Source organism: Notamacropus eugenii, chromosome 5 (assembly GCF_028372415.1).
Source record: "Notamacropus eugenii isolate mMacEug1 chromosome 5, mMacEug1.pri_v2, whole genome shotgun sequence".
Classification (NCBI taxonomy): Eukaryota; Metazoa; Chordata; class Mammalia; order Diprotodontia; family Macropodidae; genus Notamacropus; species Notamacropus eugenii.
The window spans coordinates 8215382-8226605 of NC_092876.1; positions in this window are offsets into that span (position 1 = coordinate 8215382).

Consider the following 11224-nt stretch of genomic DNA (forward strand, 5'->3'; position numbering starts at 1 on the left):
AACTAGTCTCAGTAGCAGAGTTCTGCCATAGCCACAACAGCCAAGTCTAGAGAAGAGACCATGAAGTAGATGAGTAACCTGCTTGATCCAGACCAGCAAAGAGCTGAGCATTCCCAGTTGAACATAGGGATGATTCATCCATCAGCTCTACACATCTAGAAGTAAATTATGTTAAGGGAGAAAAGGATTTTCAGGGCCAGGAAGGGCCAGGAAGTATCCTCTCCCCTTCAGCTGGGAAGGGGAAGCTTCGTAGCAACCACTTTGAGTCCACTATGCCCAGAGAATGTTTGGGTATGTTGTAGAGAGAATGCACCTCTCCGTTTGAGAGATGTTGTCATATTTAGGTCCTTCTAAACCTTCCCAGAAAATATCCAGTAGTAAAAGTCACTGGATCTTCATTGGTGAATTGAAACTGGGGAACACAACAATTTATATTGATGAAATAACTAGGGATTGGGAGAGTGGTCCTAGAACCTGTGTACTAGTCAAACAGATGACCCCCTTCCCTCTCCCAGACTGACAGCAAAACCAGGTTATGTTACAAACAGCAGAGATATGTTGGAGAGCAGCTAGAGACAGTATGGTAGTGTGCTAAGTTGGGATCTAAGGGAAATGGAAAACAGTAACCATACCTTATAGAAGACCAAGATGGCTGACCTTGGAACTTCCAGTGACCTATGTACTTAAGGGCCAGGAACAGAAAGCTTTTGCCTAGATAGTCAGCCAAGATTGGATGTTGGTGAGAGTATCCTTCCCCTTTCCCCTTGAGGTTTTGGGCATTGTGAAGGGAAAGAGAAAATTCCCCTAGCAAAAGCATTTGGACATGCCTATGTGCATCAAAGGCCTGGTGTGGGAGAATACATAGGTTAGAAGTTGAGATTTCAGACTTCTTTCTAGGAGTGGCTTCTTAGGTGTTAATTTAAACTTTTGATTATACTCACTAAACTTATTTTTCTCTATAATGTGTGTGTGTGTAGTCCTTTGGGGTCAAAAACTAGGGAGGAAAAAAATGCTCCTGTGAGAATGGGGACACAAACTAAAGTGATAGATTATGAATTGTTATTGGAAGGCTACATGTTTTACGTGCTAGACTAAATGAGGTAAGTAGGTAATAAAAGGAAGACAGGAAGACAGAGATCTGGGTAAGTCAATCCTGCATGGGCACAGGGACTGAAAGGAACCCAGAAGTTGGAACTGTTCAAGCTCAGAGTGCCACCTGGTGTCTAATGCTGAGATTACACTCTAGTCTGAATAGCTAATGCAGTCTGACCTCCTAGAAGTTTAATGGATGAAACAGTTTTTGCCTCTGTGAAAGTAGAGAGTATCATGAGTATTTCATCAGAATAAAATCATTCTTCATTCCTTATTTTAATTTAATTTTCCATTAACCTGTTTCATCTATTTGGTCAATATGCATTATCAAAGTCCCTGCCCATTATTAGATCTTTTATCAAGAAAGAATTATTGCTCATGATTTAATTGAAGAACCATCCTTTCTTTTCCCATATGGACTTCTCATGGGTAATATTATGGTATAGGTCCACTTTCTTTGACTTTTAGTCAATGTATTCAATGCAGCCTCTGAGGCTGAGATGCAACAGGAGATGGATCAGTTACCTGCCATTTGTGCTCCTTTTGGCCTCACAGTTTACAACAAGAAAACAGGTTCTCCACCAGCCAGCACCACACCATCCATACCTGGAACCATTGGTTACAGCAAATGGAGAAATTTCAAATGCTGTGGATAAGCTCACTTACCTCGGCAACATACTTTCCAGGGATGTACACATAGCTGAGACTGATGCGCTCACTGCCAGAGCTAGTTCAGTGTTTGTGAGGCTCCAAAGGGAAGTGTGGGAGAGAAGAGGTATTAGGCTGTCTACCAAAATGTAGGTCTACAGAGCCATTGTGCTGAGCTCATTGCCATATGCCTGTGAAACTTGGATAGTAATTGCTTCCATTTGAATTGTCTTAGCAAGATTCTGATCACCTGGAAAGAGAAGGTATTGGACACTGAGGTCCTTTCTCAAGCTGAACTACCAAGCACTCAAACTCTATTACAGAGAGTCCATCTCTGATGGGCTGGCCATGTTATCTGAAGGCCAAGTGTATGCTTGACTGAAAGAACTCACAGAAGGCAAGCACTCATCTGAATGTCAGAAGCGATACAAGGATACTCTCAGGGTCCCTTTGAAGAACTGTGGAATTGATTGTGAGCCATGGAACCAAAAGGGATTGCAAAGTAGAGGGACTAGTTTTGCACTTTTACGCACCTACAAAAATATGCAAGCCTAAAAATTCCCCAGATACCTTCCTCCCTTTCTCCCCCTTTTTTAGTAAAAGAAGTAATGAGTCAAAAACAGTTCATGAGGGAAGTCAAAGGTGCAGCTTCAGTGAGATCAACTCAGGGCTTTACCACTGCATTTCAGAAGTAGGAACTTTCTAAGATCCTGGGACCAAAGGAGTCAGTGTATTTACAGTGTTTCTGCTGAGGATACCCCAACAAAGATGTGTAGGAGGTTTAGCTGTCATCACTGCAACCTGTGAAGCTGCATGCCTAACCTCCAAAAAGAAACTAAAAGCTAAAAGCTTATTTAAAAATAAAAGCCTACACTTTGATAAGTAGGCACAGAATGTTTCAATTTCAGTAAAGCACTGAATAGTTTCATATTATTTTTGTAGATATGAGGGTAATTTGTGGGTGAAAGGATAGTAGAGTTCAGCAGATTCGGAAATAGTGAAATGACTAGAATTAAAAACATAATATTTTGATATCCACTGAAAGGAGGCCTCTAGCAGAATGGTCCAGGGACTTGTCCTTGTCCAAGTGCTATTCTATAATTCTATCAAGGGTTTGGATGAAGGAATAGATAACATCCTTGACAAACTTACAAATTATATGAAACTGGGAGGAAAAAGCTAACTCTGGGAAGCAGCAGAGCCAAGTTCCAGAAAAATCTTGGTTTTTCTTGGCCAGAACAATAGTCTAGACTGAATGATAAGATACTTGAGAGAAATGTTTGAAGTTTTATACATGGATTTAAAAAAAAATCAGTCAATAGCTCATGTGCAAAAGGAAACTTTAGTAAACTGTGAGTTCAATGAGTAAACAATTACATAGCAGCCTTAAAAAAAAAGTAATACTATCCCATTTTTAAAAAAAGAAATGCAAAGGAAGAAATCTTGGCTTTTATCTCTTAATATCTACCTTGTTATTTGAGACCAAATAAAACTGACCATTTTGGAAGAGATCCCCTATGAAACCTGACTGCTTTTCACTTCCTGAAATGGAACATGATTGATTATTCTGCAAATATCAGAATCCTTCACACTTACTCCTCCTCTAAATTATTAATCTTGATATAAAGAGCAAACATATCTGGATAAAACAATTCTGAATTGATTAGTGAACCAGAGTACTTGGGTTCATAGCTTTAAAATATTTGTTGTAAGGAGGGGAAAATGAGAGTGCAGGGACATTATTTTGCTTCATTATAGGTGCATCATATCATATTACTAAAACATTGAAATTTTGAATGTTAGCATTGCTTAGTGAATAGAGAGTGGGTACAGAGATAAGGAAATCCATGTGCAAGAAACACACCCTTGACATACTGGCTGTGTGATCCAGGGCAAGTTGGAACCTCTTACTACCCCTTTGGGCAACTTCAGCTCTTAAGTTGAAGAGTCTGTATTGAGTTGCAGTAGAGGAGGCTTTCTATACAAATGAAAATTGCAGGACTTGTGAAACCATTATAAAATATTAGTTACCACACAAACAACATAAGATGTCATTTCAAGACAATTCACAAGTCAGTAAAACTGCTGATTTCTACAAAAACCTTTGGCTCTCATATGAATTTGTTTATGTTCAACTAAAGGACTGTGTAAATTCTCAACACTAAAAAGAATTTCTCTCCAGTCTGGCTAAAAAGATTTCCCATAGGTTACAAAGGGAGTCCACTGCAGCTAAATGATTTCCTATATTGAACACATTCAAAAATTTTCCTGTGATAGTTCTTTTATGTTTAGTAGAACCTTTTATGTCAAATGGTTTCCTACCTTCACTGGATTTAAAGTGGTTCTTCTGCAATGTGGATTCTCTTATGTTCAGTAAGATGCCTACTAAAGGTTTTCACACATTCACTACATTTAAGGGGTTTCTCTCCTGTATGAACTCGTTTATGTGTAGTGAGGTGTCCACTCTAATTAAACAATTTCCCACATTCACTACACTTGAAAGACTTCTCTCCAGTATGAAGCCTCTTATGTTTAGTAAGGTCTTGATGCCAGCTAAAGGATTTTCCACATTCACTACATTTAAAGGGCTTCTCTCCAGTATGAATATCTTATGTTTCGAAAGATCTGGTTGTCACCGAAAGGATTTTCCACATTCATGACATTTAAAGGGTTTTGCCCCAGTATGAACCATCTCGTGTGTAGAAAGCTGTCCACTTTAGCTAAAGGATTTCCCACATTCACTACATTTAAAAGGTTTCTCTGCAGTATGAACTCTCTTATGTTGAGTAAGGTTAAGGTAATAAGAAGCCAGTGGAGCTCATTGAACAAGGTGGAAAGCCATGGTCAGAACTATTCAGAAAAATCACTTTGGTAGTCAGGTGGGGATGAAATGAAGTCAAGAAAAGATTTAAGGCAGGGTGACCAGCCAAGAAGGCTATTGTAATAGTCTAGATGAGAAATGATAAGGGCTTGAACTAGGCTTGTGGCTATACAAGGAAAGCAATGAAAAGTATAAAAGAGATGCAACAAAGAGAAAAACAATAATATTTGGCGATGAGTTGGATATGTGGGGTATATTAGAGTGAGGAGTTGAGGATGATATCCAAGTTGCAAGTCTGGATTGATGGGGAGGACAGTGGTGCTCTCATCAGTAACTGTAAAGTTCAGAAGAGGGGAGGATTTTAGGGAAAAGAAGATGAGTTCTCTTCTGGACATGTTGAGTTCGAGGTACCTACAGGACAGACATTTCAAGATGTCCAAAAGTCATCTGGTAATGTGTGACTGTGGTTCAGTAAATAGGCTAGGGATGGATACAAAAATCTTGTAATCATCTGCATAGAGATGACCACTGAACCTTGTAGGAGCTGATGAAATCACCAAGTGAGACAGCGTAAAACAAAGAGCCAAGGACAAAAAAGGAAGGGGGTACCTGGTGGCACTCAATAGATACAATGGATAGAGTGCCAGGGAGACTGGAATTCAAATCAGCCTCAGATGTTTGCTACCTGTGTGATCCTGGTCAAGTCCTTTAACCTTTGCCTCAGTTTCCTATTCTATAAGATGGGGATGATAATATCACTTACCTCCTTGGTGAAGATCAAATGAGATACTATTTGTAAGCCCTTAGCATGGTGCCTAGCACACAGTAGGTGCTTAGGTAAATGGCGGCTATTATTAGCATCATCATCATCGTTAGCATGGTTGTGACATGGATGGAGATCAAGCAAAGGAAACTACAGATTGGTGTCTTTTAAAACTATGGCTGGTAGAGAATTATTACCTAAAATAGAGATGGAGCAAAGTAGGCAAATTATGTTACATGCAATTAAATAGATTTTATGTGACCAAAATCACTACAAATAGAATAAAAGAAGTTAGCGACTTAGGGGGAAATTTCACCATCAAGAACCTTTGATAAAAGTATGATATTTAAAATAACATAGGAAATATAGAGAGAACTGAGATAATTTGAGACAAAAACTCCCAAAGTGAAAAAAAAGATATGAAGTTTTCTAAATAGTCAATAAAAATAAATGTTCTAAAAATTAAAGGAATTTGTCAATAAAAGCAAGTGTTAGTGTTTAGTGTGCATGGGTTGCATCACTACCATAGCCAAGTGATTACTACCTTTGCACAAAGTGACCTTTGATCTCCCTCCTCAAGTTCCAGGTTATCAAGGAAGAGTTCAATGGAAAAGAGAAAAAAAGTTTCTCAGATGGCAGAAAGGATATCTGAGCAGTGTCTAAAGGTTTCAGAGTGAACAGCTCTGCTCTTGCATGGAGTGACTCCCATTTACCAGATTTTTACTCACTTGAATTGGTGCCTTCTGGAAGGCATCTCCCTTACATCCACAGTGCTTCTCCTCTCTCCAAAAGAAAGGTGAGATCTGACATGGTAACTGTTTGCCCTGCTCAGGGGAAAGAAATGGGCAAGAAAGATCTTTGAAGGGAGCCATTTTATGATCCAATCATAGTTCTTTCTTCTTCTGAGAAAAGGGTGTGTGGCCAGGAAGGCTCACCTCACACAAAGAGAACTCTGAAGAATGCTCGATATGCACTGTATTCCCAAGGAACATGGAGAGGTGGCTCACAGAATAAATTTTGGCTTTAAAAGAAAATTCATATAACCTTTATCCCAAATAGGAGGAAGGGAATCTTTTGTATTCTCAAATACATGCTTTGTTTGGTATTTCAGTATAGAGTGTGCATTCTTTCAAAACTGTTATATTGAATATCATATCACATGTTTATTACACTGTAGTAATCATATTACATTAAAATTTAATCCACAAGGATTACTATGGCAGGCACTGTGCTGAGGCCTGACCCTTTACTTACCCAGTAGAACAAAGAATGGGCAAGATACAATTCAGGGCCAACAAAGCTCTATCTGGAAGATGCACCACAAAGACATTAATGCTGGAGACAAGACACAAAAACAACTTGTGCCTTGATCCCGAAGAATTTAAGCATCTCCCATGTATACATATATGTATGTATGTATGCATGTATGTGTGTATATATGTATGTGTGTGTGTATGTATACACAGTTTAAAATATTTCTGTCCACCAAGACAAAATTCAGCTAAGCTCTATAGACCCCGCCACTGCCTCTAGCAAATGAAGATACAGAGACACCCCGACGAGCAGGTTTCAGTCACAGAGAAAAGCTGCCTTTACCCAGGGACACAAGGTTCCTGTAGTTCTCCAGCATCACCTCCCCGAACAGGCTCCTCTGAGCAGGGTGAGTCATCTCCATTACTGCCAGTGAATTCCACAGCCACATCCTTCAAGGTCACTGACTCCTGAAACATCCAACACATTCCTTCTCTCCCAGAGATCCTCTCCAGAGTATTCTGGGCAAGCCCTCAAGTTAGCCAGATCTCCATATGCAGAGCTTTCACAATACACAGCATCCAGAGCAGTCTAAATCAAATGTTTATGGAAGACCAAAATGCACCTCCCTGGAGATTAGACTCTAGTTCCTGCTCTGTTGCTGAATTTGAATTTCATATACTGTCTTCTCAAGTGAGGCCCAAGGAAATTCTATACTTCATTCTCAGTTTGGAACCTAATAAATACATCTGCACAAAAACAGCTGGACTCTGACTGACTTTGCTGAATGTGGAACTTTCTACTTTAGAGAGATTAAACTGGGAAGTAATTTCCAAATCGATAGTCTACAAGAAAGAGGAACCTCCAAATGCTTTCAAGGTAACAAAAATCATTGCCAGTAAAAGTATATAGTACATCTGTCTATCTATCTATCTATCTATCTATCTATCTATCTATCTATCTATCTATCCATATACATATACAAATGTAGTATGTGTGTGTGTATATATATATATATATATACATACACTTATATATAGTAAGTATATATTTCAGTAAGGAAGTAAGAAGCTTCAACCCTGCATGGAGAAAGTAGCATAGTTCATAAAGGTCTTTTAAAACCCATCTGGAAGGTGACCTACCTTCCAAGTCACTGTGACCATCCCTGTGGCTCCTGAGTGACCAATATGTTACTTCTTAACTCCTTCTAGCTGATAATCTTAAAAGAATTCCACTTTCATCCTGAACATTTTCACTGGTTGTCTCCCATGAATGGAATGCTTTCCCTCCTCATCTCCATCTCCTGGATATCTTGAAGTTCAAGTAAAATCCCACCTTCTACAGGACGTTTTTCCTGATCCTTTTTTAATTCTAGTGGTTTGCTTCTGCAGATTAATTTTTATATACGCTATATACACAATGTTTATGCATTGTTATTTGTGTATCTTCTCTCTTCAGAATGCGAGCTCTTCAAGAACAGTGACCTTTTCTTTGTGTCCTCAGGGCTTAGCACAGTGTCTGGCGTAATAGGTATTGTTTATTGACTGACACATGAACACCCTAAGGTCCTTCAGTGCAACAAGGGTCCCTAAGATGACACAAAGAGGTAGGAGTTTAGATGCAATTGTAGCCACAAAAACCTTCTTGATATCAGTATTCCTTTGAAGGGAAAGGTGGAAAGGGACTCAATTTCCCCATCCCAGAGGATTAAGAATGCCTATCCCATCCTGTGGTCTTGGACAATGCAACATTCTTTAGCTTTATAACAGTTTTTATTGTAATACATCTCTTGCCCTTTACCCTTATCTATAGGGAAAAAGAGTACCCCTACCTGACTAGAGGTCAGAGCTCTCCTTTCAGATATGAACACTGGAGGTTCTTGGCCAACAAAGAAATCTGGCTGCCTCCCTGGAAAACAAGCGCATTGTAATCCATGAGGCCCCTTTAGAATTTAAACACTTCTATAACAAATAAATACCTGGTCTAATAGAGCCTCTGGAAATATAATATCTGAAGATAAAAGACTTTAAAAGCCATCCTCTGGTAAAACAATGAGTCACTTAAGAGATCCAAGGATTTGGCTGTCAATGACAATCTGCAAACTTGGTGTAATGTAACAACGTAGCAACTGCCAAATATTGTGTGAACCTGATGTTGGATCTTGGCCACTTGAGCTCTTTCTTTCCAGCTGCTTATAATATTTTTCATTTGACTTCGAAGCTTGATTTTGACTATGAATTCCCTGAGAGTTTTCATTTGCGGCTTTCTTTTGGGAGATGGATGACAACTTCTGTTTTCACTTTTCTCTGGTTTGAATGCAGTTTTATTCATAATTTCTTAAAATATGCCTGGATATCAAGTGATTCTTATACTTATCTCTTAAATTATTTTCCTGACAGTTTTTCTAAATGAATTTACATCTCTTCCCCCACTTTTTTTTCCTTCAGAATCTGTTTTAATATTTCTTGTTGTTTCATGGAATCATTAACTTTACACTGCCTTCTCACCTACTGTTTCTAAATAACCAAAAACTGTTAAATTTTGGGATTAATGAAAAATCAGAGTGCTCAAGAATTCACCAAATCACAAGTTATTTTGTATATTTATGACATTTTACATGTTTTTAGATAATGAGTAACCATAATAATAAACAGTGAATCATTTTCCTGATAAGGTTATACTAAAAATTTGAGAGGTTTTCTGTTAAAAAACCAACAATAACAAATGTATTATTATGAACCAATATATGGCATTGATTTAAAATACATCTAGCAATGAAATGACTGATTTTCTTTATTCTTCCTAAAATACTTGAAACTTTTAAAATATTCTTTACTTATTATTATGGATACCTAAAAATTCTTAATAAAAATATTAAGTTTAATAATATTTACAAAGAAATATACATAGCTGACAGTGACTATTTAAACACTGGAAAATGTCAGGAAACATTATTGGGTAGTATATCAATAAAATAACATTTAAAACACCTATCAAGGTTAACAATTCTACACAGAAACATGTTGAAGCTGCCAATGAAAGGACTTATTTTGCTTTCAAAACCTGTAATTTCTTGGAATACCACCCATACAATTTGTATAACGCATTATCGTGTGTATAAAGTTACTAATATTTATTCTATTTGCAAGAATGACTCATCATTAGCAGTAAACAAAATCACTTTTCCCCTTTTCCCCCCCAAAAAAACCTCACATAAAAGGGTTACTTGCCAGTAACCAAACTACTGAGGGCTTCTGGAAGTTACCAATTTTCCATGCCTTTATTGATGGGGTCATGGTTATCCTGTCCTGTCTGTAGCAACCACCCTCTATCTATATTTGTGGGGAAAGAATCATTGGGTCTTCTGATAAGATAAAGTCACCTGAAGAAACACGTCCCAAGATAAAGTCACTTAAGGAACTCAGAATCCATGTTTTGGGTAGATTACTCATGGAGTAAAGTCACAAATGGCATAAAATTTGCTGGTAGCTCCTCATCCCAGGAGTCACTTCTGCCTTATCAGATGTCCATAGCGTTTGGCCCATGCTTTACTTTCTGTCCCACTTCTATTATTCTTAATGATTTCAACACCGGTTATGTGAAACCATAAAGTCAAATGGTATAACCAACATCGACTGTCCCATTCCATTTCACATGTAGCCATCAGAGCAAAAATGCACAGCTTGGACCTCGTCACCACATACCACGGCTTCATCTCTATCTCAGATTGACCTCCCTATTCCTCACTCCAACTTCTTTCCAAATCATTCCTTCCATAATGGGGCCTATTCTAAATCCTCAATAAAACTTGTATTGATTCATATCCTACACACCAATCCACTCCAACACAGCAATCTACCCTTAACTGTACTTTACTTTCAAGAAAGGGCTCCCATGGTATACTGCTTTAGAGATGTCTCAAGAAAACCCTGGTTCACTTGACTTTCCAGTATGCCTAGCACAACAATCTGTACCTCTGGATTTGTCTCATTTTCTGCTTTGTTCATATCTGGCTCTAGGAAGAAAAATAACAAACAAAAACCCTTTAGGAGAAAGACAGAATCAATAAAATCTGTCCCACTACAAATTCATGCCACTGACTTCCTAGTTTTACTTACCAAGGCTACAGAAACTTAATTGCTCAATTATATCTTAGCCTCCTGCCAAGTTCAGCTATTTTCTCCTCAACTGTCCAACTCTAGCCATTCCTATTCTGATCACACTTTCCTAAAAGAAGGGGAGGGGGGCACACCAAGTTTATCTTTTTTTCCTGACAAATTCCCTCGTTAATTGCTCAGGTGGACTGAAGATACAAAGAAAGGCAAGAGTGGTCCTTGATCTTAAGGGGCTTTCATTCTATTGGGGGAGACAATGTGCAGACAACAAGGTGTATACAGAGTAGATGGCAGGTAATCTGAGAGAAGGCAATAGCAGCTGGGGGGACCAGGAAAGGCCACCTGAAGAAAGGGAAACTGGATGTGAGGCTTCAAGGCCCAGAAGGAGGGAGGGTTACATACATGAGGAACAGCCAATTAAAAGGTAAGGCCATGGAAGACAGTGCCAAGTAGGCCAGTGTGGATGGCCTGCGGGGTGTGTGCGAGGGGTAAAAGAGTAAAAAGAATGAAATGACAGGAAAGGGCTAGGCTGGG